The sequence below is a fragment of the Tursiops truncatus genome, chromosome 21, assembly GCF_011762595.2.
Source record: "Tursiops truncatus isolate mTurTru1 chromosome 21, mTurTru1.mat.Y, whole genome shotgun sequence".
NCBI lineage: Eukaryota > Metazoa > Chordata > Mammalia > Artiodactyla > Delphinidae > Tursiops > Tursiops truncatus.
In genome coordinates, this window is record NC_047054.1 from 34044029 (window position 1) to 34067398 (window position 23370).

General features: G+C 43.9%; 1 long non-coding RNA gene across 2 annotated transcripts in view; it reads left to right on the forward strand.

The window, feature by feature from the left end:
* The first annotated feature begins 3348 nt into the window (after positions 1–3348).
* The window catches only part of LOC117310038 (uncharacterized), a 98387-nt gene continuing 78365 nt past the window's right edge, over positions 3349–23370 (forward strand). For both annotated transcript variants that reach the window (XR_012328869.1, XR_012328870.1), the window contains exon 1: positions 3349–3809. This is a non-coding gene — a long non-coding RNA (uncharacterized lncRNA). The remainder of the gene's footprint in view (positions 3810–23370) is intronic.

The following is a 23370-nucleotide window of genomic DNA, read 5'->3' on the forward strand; positions in this document are numbered from 1 at the left end:
TTGGTTGTTTTGAGAAAGAGGGGCAATTTTATTTATTTATTTTAAAAGATTGCTTTTATTTATTTATTTATTTTTGGCTGCGTTGGGGTCTTCGTTGCTGCGTGCGGGCTTTCTCTAATTGCGGCAAGCTGGGGCTACTCTTCGTTGTGGTGCGCGGTCTTCTCATTGCAGTGGCTTCTCTTGTTGCGGAGCACGGGCTCTAGGAGCGCGGGTTCAGTAGTTGTGGCTCACGGGCTCAGTAGTTGTGGCTCGCGGGCTCTAGAGTGCAGGCTCAGTAGTTGTGGCGCACGGGCTTAGTTGTTCCGTGGCATGTGGGATCTTCCCGGACAAGGGCTCGAACCCATATCCCCTGCATTGGCAGGTGGATTCTTAACCACTGCGCCACCAGGGAAGTCCCGAGGGGCAACTTTAAAATGTCTAGAGAGACATTCTCAACGACATTATTTAAAATAAGGAAAAATTGGTAAATGTCTAAGTGCCTCCCATGGGGGGAGAAGTAAATACATTATGAGTATTGTATAGAAATTAAAACCACATTTAAATAACATGGGGACATAAGTATTCAAAATATAAAAGTAGGTGGAGGAAAGAGGGCATAATACTATCTGAATATTATGAAGAATAAATACATGTAGAAAAAAAGGACTGGGAGAGTGATTGTCTCTTGTTGATGGTAATGTGGCTGATTTGTATTATCAAGTTTTGTACTTTGGATTTTTCCAAATTTTGTGCAATGAGCCTTATCACTTTTATAATGAGAAAAAAATATTTCGGAAAAAAGAATAAGAAATGAGTTCAACTACTACTGAAACTGTGCAACTCAGATTGGGACTTCAACCCATGGTCTTTTAAGTAAGATCACACACCTGGTCTCAGGACTTAATGAAACTCAGGTTCTTGATGTCTCCTTGCAGAAAGAATTCAGTGAGAGACAAAGTGATAGGTAAGAAGTGGATTTATTTAGAGAGAAACACACTCCACAGACAGAGTGTGGGCCATCTCAGAAGGTGAGAGGCCCCAAAATATGGGGTGGTTAGTATTTATGGACTGGGTAATTTCATAAGCTAATGAGTGGGAGAATTATTCCAACTATTTTGGGGAAGAAGTGGAGATCTCCAGGAATTGGGCCACTGCCCACTTTTTGATCTTTCATGGTTGGCCTTGGAAGTGTCATGGCACTGGCGGGTGTGTCACTTAGCTTGTGCTAATGTATTACAATGATGCTAACGTATGAGGCTCAAGGTCCACTGGAAGTCAAATCTTCCACCATCTTGGACCTAGTTGGTTCTAACCAGTTTTTATCTTGTCCTATGGATATGTCACTCCTTTAAAGGTTGTACCCTGCCCCATTCCCTCCTGTTTCACTACTGTTTAAAATCTTTAGATATGTTGTCTCCCTTATAACTGTTTCAAAAGAAAATAGCATATAATAGGTAGAGAGGTGGCATCCTTCTCTATCTGAGTTAAAAAATATCAGTGGAGTGGAATAGATCCTGAGACATGACAGAGAGGGAGAGGTGACCTTCATAGGAAAAAGGGAATAGGGCTGAAGAAAATAAAATACAGCAAAGATAGAGCAGAGATACATGCCTTCACAGACAGGAAATCAGAGTTCTTCCCTGTAAAGTAGTCTGACCTTTGGAAGCTGTTTACAACTCAGATAAATACAAAAGCAACTTTGGAAGTAGATAAGAATGCAGTTAAGTCACAATTGCAAACAATGCTTCATTGTACAGTATTTTATTAGGTTTGCTAACCTCCAGGAAACCTCTGCCAGGATTCCTCTTGGTTTTCCACCAGGGCTGCAAAATGTTTTCAGTGAACCTGCATTCAGGCATAAATGAAAACTGACCATCCAGTGACATCATGAAACATTTATGTGTTGAGAATTTTTTATGAATTTACATGTAACTAAATAAAATACTTCTAGGAAATAAGACCATAATTGTACCCCGAGGAAAATAATAATTGAAAACCTATAGAATAATTATCTTAAAATCTTGGATCCGTGAAGGTTCCTGGCTTTGTGCTTAATAAACAGATAATATGACATGACACGGCTACTGACTGGAGGCAATATGAGGGGGAAAACGGTCTTTGACACCAAGTTTTCTGCTAAATGTATGATCTCACATGACCTTGTATTATCACTTAAATTGAAAACCCTGGGAATTACCTTTAACAGATGAGTTTCTGACAAATGGAGCCTTCCTTTTGGCTTATCGTTTTTTTCGTTTTAATTTATTTATTTTTTATTTTATATTTTGGCCTCCTGGCGTGCGGGATCTTAGTTCCTGGACCAGGGATCAAACCCACGCCCCCTGAAGTGGAAGCGTGGAGTCTTAACCACTGGACCGCCAGGGAAGCCCCCTTTTGGCTTATCTTTGACTGTATTTTACAGTTACCTGTGTATTGTTGTTTTCCACCAAAGACATGCTACTCAAAGTTCAGAGAACTCTCCTGAAATATTTTTTCTTCTCCCTACAATTTACATTGGCCCACGTGTCCCCTCACTGTTCTGGATCTCACTCTACCTTATCACAGGTGAGCACACGAGGGTCTGCCTGGTAGAGGGTCAGAGCTCTCTGAATAGCATGGTGCCCAAGCCCCAGTAAATACTAGATCTGAAAAGGGTAAGGGGGCACCCTCTCTGGTTTTCTTTAGGATCAGCTTGTTACTAGGTTTTGGGTAGACCCGCATGTGCTAATTTTCTTAGCTATGCTCACATTTGTAAAAATGGCATAAAAGAAAAGAAATGAACATAGCAAGGATTGGAAGAACCTGAGTTTCTCACTACCTCTCACCATCCCCCAGTGTTTGTGCTGCCTGCCTATATTTTATGTGGCAAGTGGGCAAAACTGCTCCATGTAGAGATGGAAGATTTTTCCCGGTTATAAGATACTTTTCAATATAGGTTGTCAAAGTAAATACTGTAATATCTTTTTCTTATGATATTCCTATGGTAGAGAATGCCAGAAACATTAGGAAAACAAAAATTCACATGTCGATACTAATTGTTTAAAAGTTAAACCTCATTAGAGTATGTTTGCATATTTAAAATGTCTCCGAGGAGGAAGGTGACACGCTGGGAAGGAAGGATGAGGATAAGAACATTATGGAACTTTTGGACTTTATTCATAAAAATGAAATAATTAGGCCTGAGATGGCTTTTCAGTTGTAGGCCTCTCATCCCGTATTTCCCTTTGAATGACTGTCACAATAAGCTACCAGTCACCACACCGTGTGTAATCAGTGTGACATCTGGCTCCATAAGAGGCCACTGTTTCTCCAGCGTTAGCTAAACCAGTGCACTTCCTGTTGCTGGATTAACTGTCAGAGCCACAGGGTCTGATTTCCCTCCTGCTGATTTACAGTCCCTGTCCCGTTCTCTGTCGGCACTTGGATATCATTCCCGCTTTGAAAAAACTTACTCCTTTGACAAATATATACAAAACAGAGAGCTAATGGGGTGACTAATCTATTTGAAGAACCTTCTACATCCTTTTGTGATCGATGATTCCTACTTGGCTTGACACATGTACATTTGGCACCTTTTCCTTGACAAGTAAACCAAGATTGTGTGGTTTTCGTCGTGGCCTATGGTGTAGAAGCGGAGAATGAGGAAGAAAATAATTTGAAGATTTGCAGAGAGAAGGGATTGGATTTCACCCTGTCGTGGAGTCAGTCCATTGGGATAAACCAAGTCACTAATACCAGGCAGAGGAAGTGACCGAATTTTATATTTTGTGTCAGACACAACCTCAAAACAAAGAGGAACCACTCCAAGGACCTGGCCAGATGCAAGCCTGGTAAGTCGCTGCTTAAGATGGAAACTTTCTTGTGAAGCAAAACACCAGCAAGAATATATTTTAGGAAGAAATGTTTGGGTTTTGAAAAGTTTTATACTTTCTATAACTGTGACTGTGTTAAAATAAGAATTCTGACATGGTGGGAGATGTGATTTGGGGGTATTTTGCTGGGCTGCTTTGGGATATGTTTTCCTTTGGAGGAAGAAGAGTCAGAAAAATATTCTTGGTTTTACCATCTAAAGCTATTCTAGCATAAAGTCAAATTGCCAGAGACTTGGTGTTTGAGGATCTAGGCAGGTTGATGACCTTGAATTGTGCTTTTCTTCAATATATTCTGAAATGTCAACTGGTTGGATGTGTAGAGTTCTCGCTGAACACTCACTGATGGAAGATTTTATTGGAAGACTCAAGTCTATTCTGATTTAAAGAGATATAGTTCCATAAAAAAAACAAAAAACAAAACTTTGCTTTTTGCCCTTTATTTAATAATATCTTTAGTGTTAAAGAGACAAAACCAAAACCAAAGCAGTTGATGGCAAATACATTACGAAGAAAACCTGTAAACAGTAAAAATGTTAGAATAAGATCGTGTATTTCCAAAGAAAAGCTGAAGATTTAAACTTCAAAAAAACAGAGATAGAAAAGGTAACTTTTTAGTTCTGCTTATCCATAAAAATTGCCACTATTTTTGCAATCACACCTACTAAGATGGCCTTTATATGGTGCTTTTGCCCTCATCAAGCGAGGGGGGAAATACCTAAATGTGAAATCACTGCAGTTTATTAAATGTCAAAGAGGAACTTGTTAACCAGACAAATCAGATAACCAGCTGCTGTGCAGAGCAGTTGCCAGCCATGGGAAATGTCAGCACTCCCTTTAGAGAAAGACAGCTGATGACTACACAAAATGCATAGTTTATAAATAATTAGAAAAAAAAGATTAGAAGGTGTGCCACTCGTGTTAACCTATATGTTCCTCAGAAGAATAAATATTAGAATGTGTCATTAATAACAATGATCAAATATGATTGTGTTAGAAAATGAGAATGTAGACTACATTTCTGCCTAATTCCAGAATCTCAATTAGATACACGGGCAGGATATGAGCAGAGGATTGAGATTTCAAGGACAAGTGTTGGGGGAGGGGAGGCTGTCCAGGGAGTGGTCAAGGCCCCTTTGTGTTTATGAACTGAAAAGACAAGTTTCCCAGGAAGGAGTCTTTGTCAGGAGATGGGATTTTTCCACTTTCTCTCCCGGGAATTTCTCTTCCCTGAAATGAGGGCAGATGGAGCCTTCCATCTCCTTTCTGGATGCTCTCTCTCTCTCTGTCTTTGAAAAGGAGGAAATAAAATTCCCAGGAACGGATCCTGGCCAAGAAACCCTAAGGGGATCTATGGGATTCTAAGAGGTGGACCTAAGAAGGCCTATGAGCCCCTGCAACTTGTGCAGAATTGCTGGTTGAAGAACGACTCCTTTGCATGAGTAGCGTGTTCGAAGGGAAGAACTCACACAGGTGGAAGAGAGACATGTCTTTGAACTACGCTGCCTTGGAAGCTGGACTTCTACTGCTCCGGCACCTCAGGATATTTAGGAGAAGAGCAGGCCCAGTCCAAGACCCTTGTGCTTTGTGTGCAGTGCCTGTGTAGGAGAGAGAGTAGAAAATGTTTCTTGCCCCGTGTGAACAAGTATGGGTCATCCAGAGAAATCTGAGAACCCTATAACTGGGTTAATCTTGCCCAAGCGGTGGTAGAGAGGGTCCTGACCATGGAAGGAGCCAAGGCTTACTGAGGCATCTCTGACCTCCACCCAGGAGGGGTGAGCGGGAGACTCACGTGGAGACCCAGAACACTGAGCGTTAAGAGCACAGTAAGGACGAGAGGTGTGTGGCTCTGAGGATCAGGGCAAGGACAGAAGTAACGTTGGTGATGAGTTCAGAGCAGAATGGGGCTGGTGGAAAGGAGGGAATCGTGAGAAATGACTCTGAACTGGTTCTGCTCACAGAGCCTGTGCACTGAGGCTGGGTGAGCGGGGCAGGGCCACCGTGGCCTAAAGGTGCTGCAGCACTTGGGCAAACTGGATAAAATCTCATATTATGGACTAAAAGTTACCCTAAGAAATCTTCTATTCCATGTCCCTCATTTCACTCACTTGGAAAGTGAAGCCTAGAGATGAATCCACGATTCCATAACTAATCATGGCAGAGCCTGGCCAGAACCTGCCCATTGAGTGGTCAGCTGTGCCTTGAGGCTGTCATGACTAATCTCATTGTTCCTTTTCCCTTGTTTACGTCTGTCACCACGAGGAGCCCAGCCCACAGGGCCCTAGTCCCCTCCTGGACTCTATTTACCATGTGGTTCTGCAGAGCCCCTCTTCCCCTGTCTCTCAGTCCTCCCCAACTCCTGGAACCTTCCACAATGCCTCTGCAACTCGCTGCAAGCCATCAGCTTATTTCTTTGTATCCCTCAGCTTTCCTTTCTGGATGGTCCCCTCACTGCCTAACTGAACCCAAGTCTCCCCGGAGGACCCTGCAGCTCCTCAGGTAGCAGGGGGTCGATGTCCTCTCCACCCCCCCCCATTGCTCCTTCCACACCCTTTCCCCCTGTCCTGACATCTCCCAGCCTTAAACCCCATCTCATCAGACTCTGCCACCCACTCCCTCTCATTGTCAGAGTCATCAACTGGGGTCAAGTGTACTGTAAAGCCTAAAACTTCAAATGCCGCCTTGATGCCTTGGAGCCTCACAGGCCCCAAAGGCCTGATCCTGAGTTGCCCTGCTCTTGCCAGATATGCCTCCCACCCCAGTGGGAAAGGCTTCCTGTCAGTTGGGTCAGCTGCGCCCCACGTGGTCCTCAAGCTGACAAGTTCACTTCCCTGAAAAATTACCCAAACAAGCCAATCAGCCCCTCCCACGGAGCACAGGGGCACCACACCCTCTTGTTACTACAAAGCTCTCTCTCTCTCTGTTACTTGTTACTACAAAGCTCTCTCTCTCTCTGCCCCCAGGCTTCGCTGGTTCACTGTAATCTTGAAAGCAGCCCCCGTGAGACCCTGCATGGCATGCGGTGCCCTCCTCCCCCAGCTGTGAGTGTGTGTGGCTGGTGAACCACTGCCCTCTCCTCTGTCCCGTGTTGAGCATCCTGTGTCCCATGCTATTCAGACAGGGACCCCTCCCTCACCCATGAGTGGATGGAAGGGGATCACAACAGTCAAGTCCCCTCATTTCTGGATCATTTTAGTTCCCGAATCACTATCACTCACTTTTCTCATATTAACTCTTGTTGATTTCAATGTACACATCTGTGATCCTTGCAGTGCCCTGGTCTTCAGGTCCTTTCATTCTTGTTCCCTATAATCTTGTCCTCCACCCTCCGTCAGCCACTCACTTCCACGTCCTTACCTCCCATGACCTTCATCTACGCCTCCCACTTCCCGCCTCCATCCCCTGTCTTTTCAGTTACTCATACAGCACCTTGAGCCCCAAAATCCTTTGACCCCAATGGGACCTTCATTCCATCAACTCTGTCACCTATTCCCTGTCCCTCACCCCCTTTCTTCCCTGTCTGCCCAGTTAAATGGCCAATTGTTACAATCACTCTCTTGTGCACACCCTCATCCCCCCTTGTTTTTGCCTTTTTCATCCTTCTCATTCAACAAACCTGCCTGACCCTGCCCTCATTCTCTCTGTACTGTGTCTGCGCAGCTGAGAGTGGCTCACGCACATTCACACTACACATGACATTCAAGACCACCGTCCCCAAGTGGGCCCTGATGCTGCCTTGAGAACATCCTATATTTCCCTGGTCCGTGTGCTCTCCTGCTCACCTAAAGAAATATTTCACGCCTTTTCCTCTCCTAAAACCCCCAACACCTTTTCCCTGTGCTCTGTCTCAGCTGATGGCTTTGTTTTCTACTCACTGAGAAAACTGAGGTCATTGGAAGAGAGCTTCCAAACTCCTGACACATGTCCAATCAGGAAGCATGTGACCCCATGTTCCTGCCACTTCACAGGGTGTCCAGGCTCCTGCGGCCAGGGGCCCTCCCTGGGAACTAGACCCTATCAGCATCACTTCTCAAGGACACTCCTCCAGCAATCGGGCCCTTTCTCTACTGGGTCATTCTCACCAGAAAGCAAATAGGTTTTGTTTCTCCCAACTTTTTATTGACGTCATTTTTTCCTCATTATTTCTCTGCTCTCCTTCAAAAAGAAATGTCTCAAGAGTGTTCTCCAATTTTTCTCACCCTATTTCCTCTTGAACCTGCTGTAATCAGATTTTACTCCACTTCAGCAAATCCCTCTGGAAAATGTCAATAATAATAATTTCAAGCACAGCGGTCATCTCTCAGTCCTCATCTTACCTGACACGGTCGATCTCGGTCTCCTCCTGACATTCCTTCTTCCTTCACCTTGAACTGCGTGTGCTCTTCTGGTTTTCCTTCTATCTCACTGGTAGCTCTCAGTCTTTGGCTGTTTCCCCATCCAACGTTTTTACTGTGGAGCTCCCAGGGTCTTGGGCCTTGGACTCGTCTCCTGTTGGAATGCTCTCTCTTTGGGTGATCCAATCCAGTCTCAGGGCTTCAAATACCAGTCATATGATGACAACTCCCAGATTTACACATCCAGCTGGGACCTTGACCTTGAGACTCATGGCCAACACTTACCCAGCATCTCACTTCGATGCTGTAGCAGAGTCTAATCAGAAGGGCAGGACCACTATGAGTGATAGGAAATTGGCAGGGCGGGGGCGGGATTCATTGCAGGGATTCGAATTTCTGCAGTTGTGGAGTTGCTGAAGGGTCTGTGAAGAGCTGTTGACTCTGCCCCTGGGGGCCTTCAGGTGCCATAGGTCAGCTGTACCTGCAGTTGGGAGGAAGAGCTGGACCTGGAGTAGGAGGGAGCCGGATGACTGGGGCCACATCTGCCTCTCGCTGTCTCTGACCTGGACCACACGCCGGCCTGCACCCCGGCCCCGGGGGTCAGCAGAGCTGGGGAGGGGTGGGGCTAGGGAGGCTGCAGGATCTGCTACCCGCCCTGGCAGCGCAGTGGCCAGCGTTTCGGCCACAGTGCAGGCAGGTCGTGGCCTAACCTTAGACGCTACCTCATCTGCACCTTCCAAACTCAGCGCAGATTTACCTGCAGCCTGACCAGGAGCCACAGGAGGGAATGGGCTCTGTCTTAGCTCAGCTGATGCAGCTCAAAACCCTCATCGTGTCTAATGGATTCTCACGCGACATGTTCCAAACTCTCCCCTTAAATCTTTCCCATCTACCATCTTTCTCCATCCTTCCGAGAATCTGAGTCATTCTTGATTCTTCTTTTTTTCTCACCCCCCTCCCCCATATTCCATTTTCCAGGAAGTCTAGTCAGCTGTGTCTTCAAAAAATCCAGAATCTGACTACGGGGTCCAAGCGCCATAATTTCCCACCTGGACCATTGCAGGGACTGCTCTCTGCTCCCTCACAAAGCCCCTCCCCGTATACTTTCCACCTGGCAGGCTGGGTGGCCCCTTTGAAGCAAAAGTCAGATCACACCGTGCTGCCACACAAACCCTCCAAGGGCTCCCTGTCTCACTTGGAGTGAAAACCAAAGTCCTGCCAGCGAGCCGCCTCCAAGTCCCTACATCGGCTGTCCTCCGGGCCGGCGTCGCTCCTGCCGCACTGGCTCCCGGGCTCCTTCCGGCTCTCCAAGCGCGCCAGGCACGCTCCGGCCCGGAGCTTTCACGCTGGCCTCGGCCTCGCCTGCCTGGGACCTGATGCTCCCTCCCCTCCTTCAACTCTTCACGCCCCTGCGATGCCCACCCCGACCAGCCTGTTTTCAATTGCAGTCTCCTGTCCCGGTCACCCCTGGCGAGCTCTATTTGCTAAGTAGCTCTATTTTTTAGGAGCAATTATTACATTCTAAGACAGGCTCTGTGCATTATTACGATGATTGTCTGCCTCCACTAAGTAGAACGTAACCGAGTCAGGGCAGGGATTTTGACTGTTTTGTTTACTGATGTACCCCAGGGGCTTCGTCGATGTTTGTTGTATGAACTGAATGTTCTTAGTGTTTGCTTCCCCCTAATTGGAGGAGATGGATCTTAAGAAGGTTACCTTGTGCATTTCTCCATTTTTAGGAGGCATTCTTTCTACATCATTCCAAGGAATTTCTGCGGGAAAGAGAACCCTCCCTATTGTTTTAGGGCTTCGATTATAAACATCTTTTCTTTTTACCTAACTAGATCTTAACTATAAGAGTTGTCATCACTTTAACTCACCCTGGGAGCATGTGATTAAGTATTAGAGACATACAGAGATGTAGTGGGACACACTCCTCAGCCTTCTTCTAAGGACTGAGTTCTGGGTTCCTTTCACCTAAGCCCTTGAGAGAGCTTTCAAAGTTGGGAAAAGAGGTCACTTGCTCGGGAACTTGATGCAGTTCGCTGTCCCTGCAACAGAGAGGTCTGAAGGAAGAGAAACCACTACCTGATGTGAGAGGAGGTTCCTAGAAAGTGAGGTAGGTGCCTTGGTGCCAGTTATGAATCTCCGAGATGGCGTTCTCTGGCAGCGGACGCAGAACAAGGAAAGGTTTAATCACGGAGGGTTTGCAGCTTGAAATGAAATGTTACTGAGCCTTTTTAAATGTCATGTGCCTGTCCCTTGGGGCGCTGCATCACACTGTACTCCGGTGACACCTTTATGGGACTGTCCTCTAACCAGTCCGAGTGCCACTCCAGAGCTGGGGTGATGTTTTTCCTCTCACCTCCCAGAGCTGGCAGGTGCCGGGACCAGGAAGCAGCTCGCTGAGGGCCTGTTGGGTGGACAGAGAATGAACGAGACATCTCCTGGATCAGCATCAGGAAAGAACAAGGAAAGGGAAGGGGCAGGGGGAGAGGAAGTGGCCCTTTGAGAGCCCCTGTGGGATTTGTGTAACGTAATGTAACTCATGCATTCCTGGCATGTGCTAAACGGTAGCTATTTGTATTTCATTTAATTTTACTAACTTCATGAGGTGTACGTTATGGCCCCTTTTTGACATGTAAGGAAACACTGGATCCGAGGACGGGTGTGCACTTTAGCGCCACTTAACTAGCGCTGGTGGAGCCAGGATTCAGCCTCAGGCCACGCACCTTCCCTGATCCTATCTCTCCATGTGGTCCCCAGAAAGGACGCCCGGAAGCACAAGGCAGTCGTATGTATGTGTGTAAAACGCACACTGTGCACGTAGGCGGGCAATCTTCACCACAGACATGAGTAGGAAACTGGAGAGAACTTACCTTCTTTTAATCACCAACTTCCACCTGGCCCCTGGACCGCCATGCACTGTCTTGTGGTTCCAGATGTCCTCACCCTGGGATGGAATGCAGTCCTATTCCATCATTTAAACTCTGAGCCTCAGTCCTTTCACCTGTAAAACTGAAATAATTATATCCCCCCACCATGGGTTCATTGTGAAGATTAAGTAAGAATACAAGGCAACATTATTGAGGGCTCCCTATATATCAGACACTATTCTAAGCACAGTGCGTGGATTAGTTTATTTAATCCTCACAACCAGCCTATGTGGTGGGTATAATTATTGTCATCATGATCATTTAGTGAGTGAGGGGCTGGACATCAGAGATTAAGTGACTGGTATAAGGCTACCCAGCCAATGGCAAAGATTCAGACCTGGGCTGCCTGACTCCATGGGTCCCTGTGCCATTTCACCTCTGCTGTCTTAAAAAACAACAACAAATAAACAGAACCTCTAAAATAAGATAATAATTAAAATAATAAATCATAATAAAATAGCTACCACTTACTAAATGCCAAGTTGTACAAAGCTCCATGCTTGCTACCCTCCCCTGGTCTCACTGTGAGCCCCCAGCCCCTCACAGAGTTAGCGGGGGTAAATGACATGACAAGTGCCTCACATAATAGGACATTAATAAATATTTGGTCTGGTTTTCACCCAGAGACAACCAAAATTAATATCTTTATATAGAAACTTATAGATATTTTTTCTATACCTATTTACAAGTAAATAAATGTGGATTGTATCATACAACCTTTTTTTTTTTACTTTCCCAAATATCGTAAACATTTTTCCATGTCAATACATATCAATCAACAACATGCTTTCTCAATGAGTGAGAATGAGCCCTCAAGTTGGAAAATACTGCCTCTTAGGGGTGAAAAAAAATCTTAGATATTACAATGTATTGTGACCCTTCAAAGGGCCACAGTACATAAACAGATGTACATCATGGTATTAAAATTTCATGGGGGCTGGGACTTCCCTGGTGGTCCAGTGGTTAGAACTCCAAGCTTCCACTGCAGGGGTCAGGGGTTCGATCCCTGGTCAGGGAACTAAGATCTCCACAAGCTGCATGGCATGCCCCCCGACCCCCACCAAAACAAAAAAGAAAAGAAAAAATTTCATGGGGGAAGGAGGTGGGTGAGAAACTATTAAGATATTAGGGTAAAAAAGTCTAAAAAGGCTCCTTACAGGGACAATATTGGAAAGAGGTCGAGAAACAATGATCTACAACATCATTTTACATAATGGATAGTATTCCTTTGCATGAATGTGCCATGTTTATTGAACTGAAATATTGTTCAATCTGTTATTGAAAACTGAGGATGTTTCCAATTTTTAGCACTATAAACAATGCTGCAGTGAGCGTCTTTGCAGCTAATATTTTGTACATCTTTTTAATTATTTAAGATCAATTGCTAGAAGAGGAATTACAGGTCAAAGGATGTCTCAAAACTTCCGATATATGTTCAAGACTCTACTTCAGGCAGTTTTCAGAGAAATTTCCAATTATGTATCACTTATACAGAAACTGGAGGAAGGGGTAAGACATTTCTTCATACAACTAAGGTTAATAAATTCACTATTAGTGTGAGTCCATGCTTTAAAAAGTCACTACAAGTAAATGTTTCTCAAGATGTCTTTCGTCCGGAATGTTCTGAAATATATTTTTGCAGCAAATATAAAGGCAGACTAGTGCACTTCTGATCCCCGATCTCATCTTGCTCTCCAGCTGGGGCCCCACCTGACACCCAGAGAAACTGGTGTGACCCACCCAGGAAGGGGGGGTGAGGCGCATATAAGCTCTCGTGGTCCAGCTCCAAGCTCGTGTGTGGTTGCTCTCTAAGTGTGTGGGTTCCTACAACTGTGGCCTTTTGTTGGGGATGAGGGAGCGTCCATGCTTTTTAAAAGAATCCACTCTGGGTACTTCCCACTGAATTCTGGTGAAGAGGATCTTGACTCGCCTGGCTGGTCATTTTTAACCTCTTTTAACCCTTGGCCCCTTGATGGAGGTCCTCCTCCAGTTTGGCTCTGCTGAGGCGCCATAGGCCTGCCCCTGGAAGAAGGCCTTGGGCAAACACCCCTTTTGTCCATGACACCGTCCACTACCATCTCTGGGCATCCTGACCCATGGGAGGAAGGTGCACCTGTGCCTGCAGGCGGGGGGAGGCGCAGCGTTGCAGGCATCTCTTCTTCTGCTCAGGCAAACCCAGCGACACCATCTCGGCACCTTTGCGCTGGCGCCAAGCTCTCCACGTGGTTCTGCTGGAGCCCCTCTCCCACTTGGCTTGTGGTTGGGCTGAAGCATCCTCTCCCCTTCCCCACGGCAGGTGAGGGCAGTGGAGGGGAAGCCCCCCCACACACACCTACATCCAATCGTCTTCACATTCAGTCTCATTGCAGCTCGCCTTGGGGGCGGGCGAAGCTTTATAAAAGCGGTCTTCAGCTCTTATGCATCTTGCCTAGGTGTGAAATTTGTCAGTCCCTAGAACCTATGATTTCTCAGTCTTAACTAAAGCAAGTCAAGTCACATCCTAATTTTCTGTTAAAATTAAAAGTAAGAACAACACCCATTAAATATGACGAAATGTGCTGAGACTCCAAAAGCTTTCAGAAGAAAAACACATGAACCATCTAGAAGATTAAACACTTTTTTTTGAATAATTGAATTACAGCAGCAGTGACATCTAATGCCTCAGTAATTTAATGCCATTTCTATGCTCACAAGGCAGCTCACATATATATCTCCTCTGTATCAAAAGTGTATAACCCAACATTTTTATTGTTGCTTACTACTTCAATCAAGGTAAGAGTTGGTGCTATTTTAAATACAATAGAATAAAAGTATTGGAAAATATACCCAGTGACTGTGTTTTGGCTCTTGGCAAATCAAATGATAGAGATTAGGGCTTTCAAAGCTTCTGTCAAGTCCCAACTTTTTAAAGATAAATTTGGCTAGTTATGCTTAAAATGGATATTTTTTGATTCACAGAATAATTTCTATCCACTGACTTCTTTAACATTTCCATTCAGAGCAAAGCTTATAATAACTGATGAATCTCTGAGAACAGTCGTTCCAATTTTGTTCCTAGAGTATGTTCGCTTTTGATAATGTTGTTCTTATTATTGGTTATCCTAATTTGTACTGACTAGATTTTTTTAAAACCTAGCTTAATTTTATGGGAACAATTGAAATCTCATATCAAGTAAATAAATGTTGACTAGAAAATTCAGGCATTAAGTTCCATCGTTGTAAATTGGAGCGTAAGGCAGTCAGATAACTTTAAATTACAGATGATGTGTAATTTTAAATTAAATTTAAATTAACCAACATCTCTTGTGCTCCAGAATGAATTTCTAAAATTTGAGCTGTTTTTCAGCCACCATTCCTGAGGGTGTTTTGTTCTGTATTAGTTTAGTTTAAATTTAGTAGAGAATTAGATTTTTTCTTACTTTGAGAGCAGGGATCAAAATCTGTTCCAGCTGTCTAGTGCCCAACATTTCGTGTCTGAAAACAAGGACTCTTGTGTAGTGTTTCTCATGGATTTTGTGGATCAGGGTTGGGTTGGCTCAGCTGAGTAGCTCTGGTTGACAGCACCTGGTGTGGTCAGTCTGAGGGTGGCAGCAGTGGGATTAGCAGTGTGTGGAGCATCTGGGGACTGGCCAGGTGTTTCTCTCTTCACACGGTCTCTGCTTTTGACTAAAGAAGTTTGTGCTTCCTCATAGCATGGCAGCCTCAGACTTCTTACATGTGGTGCAGGGCTCCAAAAGCTACTGTCCTGAGAGAGAGAGATAGGAGGAAATTATATTGCCTATAATGACTTTGCCTTGGAAGTCATTCTATGTCACTTCTTCCATAGTCTATTCATTGAGACAGTCATCAAGTCCCACCCAAGATCCAGTGGAGGAGACATAGACTCCATCTCTTGATGGGAGAGCTGAAAAGTTCTGAAAGAGCATGTGGGGGTCAGGAGTGTTGTCATGGCCATTTTTGGAAAATACAATATGCTACAGTTTGTCCTCTGGCTACTGTCATCTGCATCCCTTCCATATGCAAAATGCATTCATCCCCTCTCAGAAGACCCCTAGATCTTGTGCATTAAGGTACCAGACTCAGGCTTGAGGTTCAGGATCAAGTTATTTAAATCAAGCTTATGTACAGCTGAGGCTTCTCAAGTGCGTTTCTTCACATACAGCTCGTTGTGTAATATTCCTCTCAATCTGAAGTCTTGCAAGCTAGAGAGAACTTACCTGCCCTCTGCATGTGCAGCCTACAATAGTGAGACAGCATAGGATAACTGCTACAGATGTTCCCACTCAAAAGGCAGTAACAGGAGAAACACAGCAATTCTAAAATCCAGTCCCGCACCTGCTGCCAGGTTCTTGGTTAGGGGTCAGGCCTATGACTCTATGACTCTGACAGCTCTTGACTCTGCCCTCCAGGCTCTTCATTCCTCCCTGGGAGTAAAATGTAGCCCATGTTTGCAGCTGAGTGGTTTTCCCATCCTGCTTTTTGTGTACAGAAGTTTGTGGGTCCAAAGGGGTCTCTTTATTTTATAATATTTCTATGCTTTTCTGTCCCAGTTGATATTATTTTCTGCTACCACAATTCTCCTAAAAGCTTTGTGGGTTTCCTATAAACCATACTGAAGTCTATTCGGTAGGAAAATGGCAAAATATTGAAACAGAAAATTCCACAGAAAAACATACAAATGGCCTTTAAATATATGAAAGGAAGCTTACCCTTGCTCAAAGTAAGAGAAATGCAACTTGCAACTCACTACGTCAGCACGAGGGGGCTTCTGCAGTGCTAGTAATTTTTCTGTTTCTTCATTGGTGTGCTGATTACAAGAATGTGCTCAGTCTGTGAAAATTTACCATCTCTGCACTTCTGATAGGTACACCTTCTGTATGTACATTGTACGTAAATAAGTTAACAAGCAAACTGCCCTGAGATACCACATCTCACTTACCAGGCAGGCAAACATACCAAAGTTAGACAACACATCCTGTAGAGAAGGTGGTGGGAAACCGGCCCACTCATCCAGTGCTGGCGGGTGTGCCAGCTGCTGGCACCCCTGGGGGGCATTTCACAATATCTAGCAAAGTTATGTGTGCGCTCATCCTTTGACTTTGCAGTGCCATCTCTAGGAGTCTGTGTCAGAGACATGCAGGCAAAGTTATGACATGACAACATGCACATGGCTGCTTATTGCTGCTCTATTTGAAATGGCAAGAGGTTGTCAAAAACCCAAATGTCTGTCAGTAGGCGTTGGTAGCTGTTACTTTCACACAAAGGGTCACTCTGCAGCTGTAAAAGGAATGCGAATGGCTGTACACCCACCCTGGAGGGAGCTCCGCATGTGGTACCTAAAACCCTGAGCTATGGAACAGTGTTAAAGAGGGACAGAGTGAAACAGCATATGAGTTCACCCATAGTTTCAAAAAGAAACAAGTGAAGAATAAACAAAACTAATAAAAAATGTTTACCTTTGGGGAGGGGGGAATTAGGGTGGAGGGAACCAAGATGAACATTTACTTCAGAAACATGAAAATGTTTTACATAATTTTAAGAAATTGAAAAGCACCTTTAAAACAATACAAAAGGAAGCAAATGAACCTAGTAATTGTATATCAAGTGCATGAAGGTTAGACTGAGAGTGAGTATAGTGACCATAAAGTGTGTCATCCTAGTTGGGACACTTTTGAGAGTGAAAAGGGGTAGTTTTAATAATTATTCCCAGACAACGGGTATAAACCAGACTGACCTTGGCCAATCGGGACTGGTGACTACCCCAGGTTGGATGTTATTAAGGAATTACTCATTTCTGTTTGATGCAATAATATCACTTATAGATGCATATTGAAGTGTTTACAGGTCACATGACCTCATGTGTGGAATTTGCTTGCATACATTGCTTCTCAGAGTGTGCGTGCATCAGGATTACCCGGAGAACCTGGGAAAACATAGAATACTGAGTCTCCCCCCAGAGATTCTGATCCAGTGGGTCTGCAGTGCAACTAAGAATTTGCATTTCCAAAAAGTGTCTAAATATGCTGGCTTTGCTGGGTTTTAGATAGTTTTGAGAAACTATGTATCTGCACACACAAACACATCAGCTCGTCCTCTCTGCCCCCGTGTGTGTGTGTGTGTGTGTGTGTGTGTGTGTGTGTTAGTGGGGGAAGGCTGCAGTGAGATTGGCAATGTGTTGATCATTATTGAAGTTGGGCCATGAGTCCATGAAGGTATTTTCCTATTCTCTCCACCTTTGTGTATGCTTGAGAATTTCCTTACTATAAGTTTATATATGTTTTTCAATTCAGGAGGTTGAGGTCCAACTCAAATGGAACCTCCTGTATTGCCTTGATTCATTTAATTGGATCACACTGATTTTTCTTTATTATTATAAGAATCATATTTATACTTCTGCCAAAGTAAAAGCCAATAAAAATGAAACACATAAAAAATTCACCCTAAATGCTCTTATCTGTGATCCACATTTTATGATTTTACATACAACTGTGACCCGATGCAATTTAAAAAACTACAGAATTTAATCAGAAAATGAATTTGAAATAGATATAGAAAATCATTTTCTTATTTTTCTTTAATGCAGAAGCAACTCTTTTAATCATTCTCTTGTATCGCTTGTCTCTGTTATAACTTTCCTAAAGTTTTCTCTTCCTATACTTCCTCTTCTCTCCTTTTTCCTTCTCTTTTCTTCACCCCCTTCTGCCTCCTTTGTCTTTTCCTTCCTGCTCTCTGCCTTTCTAAATATATTTTAGATTTTTGGGGTTTTTTGTTTTTAAGTAAGGTCCTGCATCATTTGGTTTTAGTTTGCAAAGTGATTATGTTATTTTATATATTTCTCTCAAAAATTGAAATTGCTTTGAATTTATGTGAACTCTTTAATTGATTTCTTTTCTTTTTTTTTTTTTTTTGGCTGCGTGGCACATGGGATCTCAGTTCCCTGACTGGGTATTGAACCCAAGTCCCCTGCAGTGTAAGCACAGAGTTTTTTTTTTTTTTTTTTTAAATATTTATTTATTTGGCTGCACTGGGTCTTAGGTGCAGCATGCAGGATCTAGTTCCCTGACCAGGGATGGAACCCGGACCCCCTGCACTGGGAGCGTGGAGTCTTAACCACTGGACCTCCAGGGACTTCCCTAGTTGGTTTCTTTTTAAACACCTGAGTATCATCAGTACCCCTCCATAGGAAATAAAATCCCACCATGCGGTGAGAGACCACATCTTCGGGCCTCTATAAGTGGTTTGGTTTCTTCCTAGGTGTGCTCCCGGGGAGCCTGTGGTCTGACTGAAACATGTACTTTTACACTAAACCCCGAGATGCCCACTCATGACAGGCTTCGCTGCCCACTCCCTGCATTCTAAAGACTGTGTAATTTAGCACAGTAAGGGGAAATGCTGCAATACTTTATATTCTTTACAAAACTTCATATTTTGTAGCAGTTACGAAAGAACAAACCATGACTCACACAGTTTTACTGGCGCCGTGTGGACTTGAGGTGAGCTCCCGAGTAACGTGACCTCACTGTGTTCTTTTGGCTGAAACATCAGCAGAAGTTGATAATTCAGATACTGAGAAATCTGTTTAGGAGATAGTGGCACACATAAAGTCCCTCTGTAGCTCACAGCCTTGCAGTCTGTTCTATTCTACATATGTTTGTCTGAAGTTTTAACAGGAAATGTTTGGTTAACCACAATCCTGCTCAACTTTAAACAACTAATTTAATATCTTTAAAAATCTGGCTTTGAAATAGCTTCTCTGAAAAAAGAAAAAAAATCATAGATTTCTTAGATAGAAAATACAGGCCAACTATCAGAACAGGTGATCACTGTTTTCTTAGTCACTCCTGAAATGATGGTAATAGCAGCTAACATTTTTATAGCCCTTGCTCACTTGTAAGCACTTTCCTAAGTGTTTTACATTATATGTAATTAATTTCCATTAATCATATAATTTTCACTGCTATCTTATGAGGCAGGGACTTTAAATAATGATTGGAGATAAAAAATAAATTTGCCTCAGTAGATAAATAAATTTAGAGGGAAGTAAATTCGCCTGAATGTACTCATGTGTAAAATAGGTATAGTCAACAAATTTGATGGTGGGAAATAACGGAAGGTATAACAAAATGGCTTAAATTATTTTTTCTAAATAAGTATTTTTAAAAACTACTGAATAGCTTGGCTTAAAATACTTCTTGGGTGTGGTTTTATCTTAAAATATTCAGAAAAAGAGAAAAGGTTTGACCCGTTTGGGAAGTCTCTTAATCACTTCACAATATATGAAATGAAGTGAAATGAAATCATTATGCTGTACACCTTAAATGTATATGGTATGTCAATTACATCTCAATAAAACTGCAAAAGTTAAAAAGAAGTCTCAGCACTAAACACTGTAAGGTTAAGCAAGGAAATTGTTCGATGTAACATACAATTTGGAAGTAAGAAAGACATTCAAAGGAAGTTAGTAGTGTATGCCATGGTTTTTTTTTCTTTCTCTCTTTCTTTTTTTTCCCCTTTTTTCCTGCTAGCCATAAGGAAGTGAACACACAGGAAGAAAAGTAACTTTCTCCTAGAAAAGAAGATTCAGGGAATTTAGATTCCTGGGATAATTAGGAAATAGATACAGATAAAGTCCTAGTAATTAGAATAAGGAAGTAATTAAAGGCCTGACAGCTAAAACAATAAGCTTTCTTGTCAAGTGAGATTGTTCTGTGTGTATAATGTCTTAGGTAATTTCTGATTTTAAGAAAAGGCTCAGTCAGTCTTACCTTAAAGTCAGAAGTGTTAAACTTGAATTCTAGTTCATGTAGTACCAAAATATATCTGGGTGTTTGAGTTTCTTTAAATCTTGCTCTGTATCAGCTTATGTTGGTTATAAATGAGTTAGTAAACATTTTTCCTCTCTTACTATATTTTTGGAAAAGAATATTTGGCTGAATTGTGACTAAGTGTATTACTTCTTAGCTAAACAGTATACCCAGCTCACCTGTGTACCCAAACTTAAAGCATCACTCTTTACCTCGTTTTCCATTGGAAACATAATCAGTGTTCTAGACAAGTGTTCATATACTCAACCCTTTTGTGATAGTGCACATTTTAGGCTTAATATTTTATAAGGGGTGGTCGCACATGTTGTGTCAGTATCTATATGGGAAGCTGAATATTTTCCTTTTTTTTTTTTTTTGCGGTACGCGGGCCTCTCACTGCTGTGGCCTCTCCCGTTGCGGAGCACAGGCTCCGGACGTGCAGGCTCAGCGGCCACGGCTCACAGGCCCAGCCGCTCCGTGGCATGTGGGATCTTCCTGGACCGGGGCACGAACCCGTGTCCCCCGCATCGGCAGGCGAACTCCCAACCACTGCGCCACCAGGGAAGCCCCTATTTTTAATAGCTTCTTGGAGCTTACTGTTTTCTGAGTGTGGCTGGAAGCACCAGAAAGCAGTGTCTGTTACCTGGTGTTCTGTCGAGACTTATTTACTTGGGCTCTCGACTGAGGTTCGCATAGTTTTCCTCTTGCCCTGGCAGAATCCAAAAACCAGAGCCTCGAAGGAGATGGAAATGTGGCTCCTCAGTTGCCCCTTTCAAGCCAATCAAGCAGGCCAGGGACACCTGAGGTGAGGCAATGACACGCTTCCTCCGCAGTTCTTGCCGAAAGAGTCCAAGAATGAAGGTAATGATCACCTCACCTGGCAGATATCCCTTTGTCCCTATGAGAGCAATTGAGACAACCGCGTCCCATGTTCATACCTAAGGCCGCAATTAGCTGTTGTGTCTCTTTCAGAAAAAGTGGTGCCTGTGAATGTCACTCTGCTCTGGCCTGAGCATCACTTTTCTCCTTGTTTTAAGTGCCGTTTTACCAGGAAATGTCGTGATTGAAGGAAGAAGCTTTAAATAAATAGCAAGGTTTTTTTCCTTTTCTTAAGATTTGGTCCCTAAAAACCAGTTTCCATAGCATCTCTGGAGCTTGTTACATGAACTCAGTTTCCTCTTGTTCCCATCCCCATGAGCACGTCTGCAGAGAACCTGCTCCCTGGGCTACTCAGAAAAGAAGTGTCAAAAAAAAATAATCAATAAACAATAATAGCAACAGAAAAGAGTTTTATTTGCGTCAAACAGGACTAGCCTGGAAGCGCACTTCCCACAGTAGTCTGAGGAGCTGCTCCAGAGAAGCGGGGTTTCCACCACAGTCTTATATCTTGTCAGAACAAAGAACATTAAACAAGTCAGGGATATATTTCTTCAAGGTCAAAACTAAACAAAACGCAAGCAAACAAACAAACCAAAAACGGTCACACAGGCCAGCACATACACAGCAAGTCAGCATGGGCTTGGCACCTGGGAAGGGGGTCTTATCATCAGGGAGGACCAGCAAGAGATGCCAGGAAGACATGCGTTTAATCTTTATTTTTAATATGAACATTTTTTTTTGGTTGCATTGGGTCTTCGTTGCAGTGCGCAAGCTTCTCATTGACGTGGCTTCTCTTGTTGCGGAGTACGGGCTCTAGGCGCACAGGCTTCAGTAGTTGTGGCATGCGGGCTCAGTAGTTGTGGTGCACAGGCTTAGTTGCTCCACGGCCTGTGGGATCTTCCCGGGCCAGGGCTTGAACCCGTGTCCCCTGCATTGGCAGGCGGATTCTTAACCACTGCGCCACCCAGAAGCCCTGGACAGTCTTTACTTCTGGTCAAAGTTCCCTTTTCTCTAATAATTAAAGCAGATGTACAACGTATGTTTGATAGGCCACAAACAAGCTATTTTAGTTAGCATAACGTTCAAGTTAGCTCGTGTATAAGAATGACTTCCCTATCTCTCGACATGTGAAAATTTCTTTTAGCAGAAGCTATTGGGCAGCTTCGAGCCTCAGTTTTCGTCTTGTCCACTTCCTTACCCATCTTACTCTCCCTCCTATCTTAGAGGAAAAGAAATCCTTCATGTCCCTCCAAAGCCAACTGTTTTCATCTTTGCTAATGGTCTTTCTCTTTTCCTACCTTCCCTGGGGATTTATTTCATCAATTTCCTACTCTGTTTCTCTCATCTATTTATTCCTCTCCCCCAGCCTATAACTGTGTACAACACCCCCAGGTCACACTCTCCATCCAGTTACTCCCCGCATCCTCTCCTTTGTTTCACTAAAGGGTTTTCTACCGTCTCTGTTCCCTCTCCTCTCCTGTATTTCCTGTTCCCTTGAAACCTGGTTTCCGTCCTCACTGCTCGACTGAATTGTCACAGCAAAGGTCATCTGTGACCTCAAATCCAATGTCCTTCTGAGTGGTCACCTTACAATGTCCTTCGAGTGGACCTCTCGACAGCCCTTCCTCCTGACACCTCCTCCCTGGGGAACATGGGGCGCTCTTCCCCTCCCTCTCTGGTCCCAACCTCAGGTGTCACCATGATTCTTTGCTGGGGTCGATTTTCCCTGGGGCTGGGGAGAGGGGCTCGGTCATGGGCTCCTGTCGTGTTCTCTCCAGTGACACTTCAGTCATGGCTCGTCTCTTGGTTCCATTTCTCTTCTTCCCTAGGGTATTAGAGACATGAGAAGGCTTCGAAACATCTGACACAAATTCAGAAGTTGCCATTTTTGTTGCCCTGCTTGCCTTGCCCTAATAAAGGAAGGAGGTCACTTTTAGTGGCAAAGGCCTTGGTCATTCTCTGTCCTGTACCGGCTATTGACATGAGTCACAACAAAAGAAGATTTTATGAGGACATGTTAAAACTCAGAGCAGCTCTTGTTTCTGGCCCTTTAGGTTTCTGCTGCCCCATCCACGTGCCTCAGTGCATCACGGGTTCCTGCAGGCGAGGCCTACACTCCCTCACGGGGGAGAGTCACTGCATGAAATAGTTTTGAGGCACAAGTGCGTATCTTCTATTTAGGAAACGGTGGTCCTTATTACAAGGCACACAGCACCCCTTCACCACGGCGTTGAGAACTGTCCAGGGAAATCTTTCTGTGGGCTTGGGGTAATCCCTGAAAGGCAGTCTCCAAAGTTGGACCATTCATGCTATGGATTCTGGGCGGAGACTGTAGATACTTGCTCACTTCTCCTTTCAGCAAAGCCTTCCTTCCTCTTCCACATTTTTTTCCTTTCTGCCCTTCCTTCCTTCCTGCTCATGGGCTGTTTTACTGGAAACCATGAATAACCCCTAAAAATTGCATTTTCATCTTTCTTCTGAAGATCAGAGGACACAGATGACAAAAATCGTGCAAATACTGAACTGAAAGTAGCAAAGGAGCCTGAGCAAGATGTGAGCTTTGTGCCCT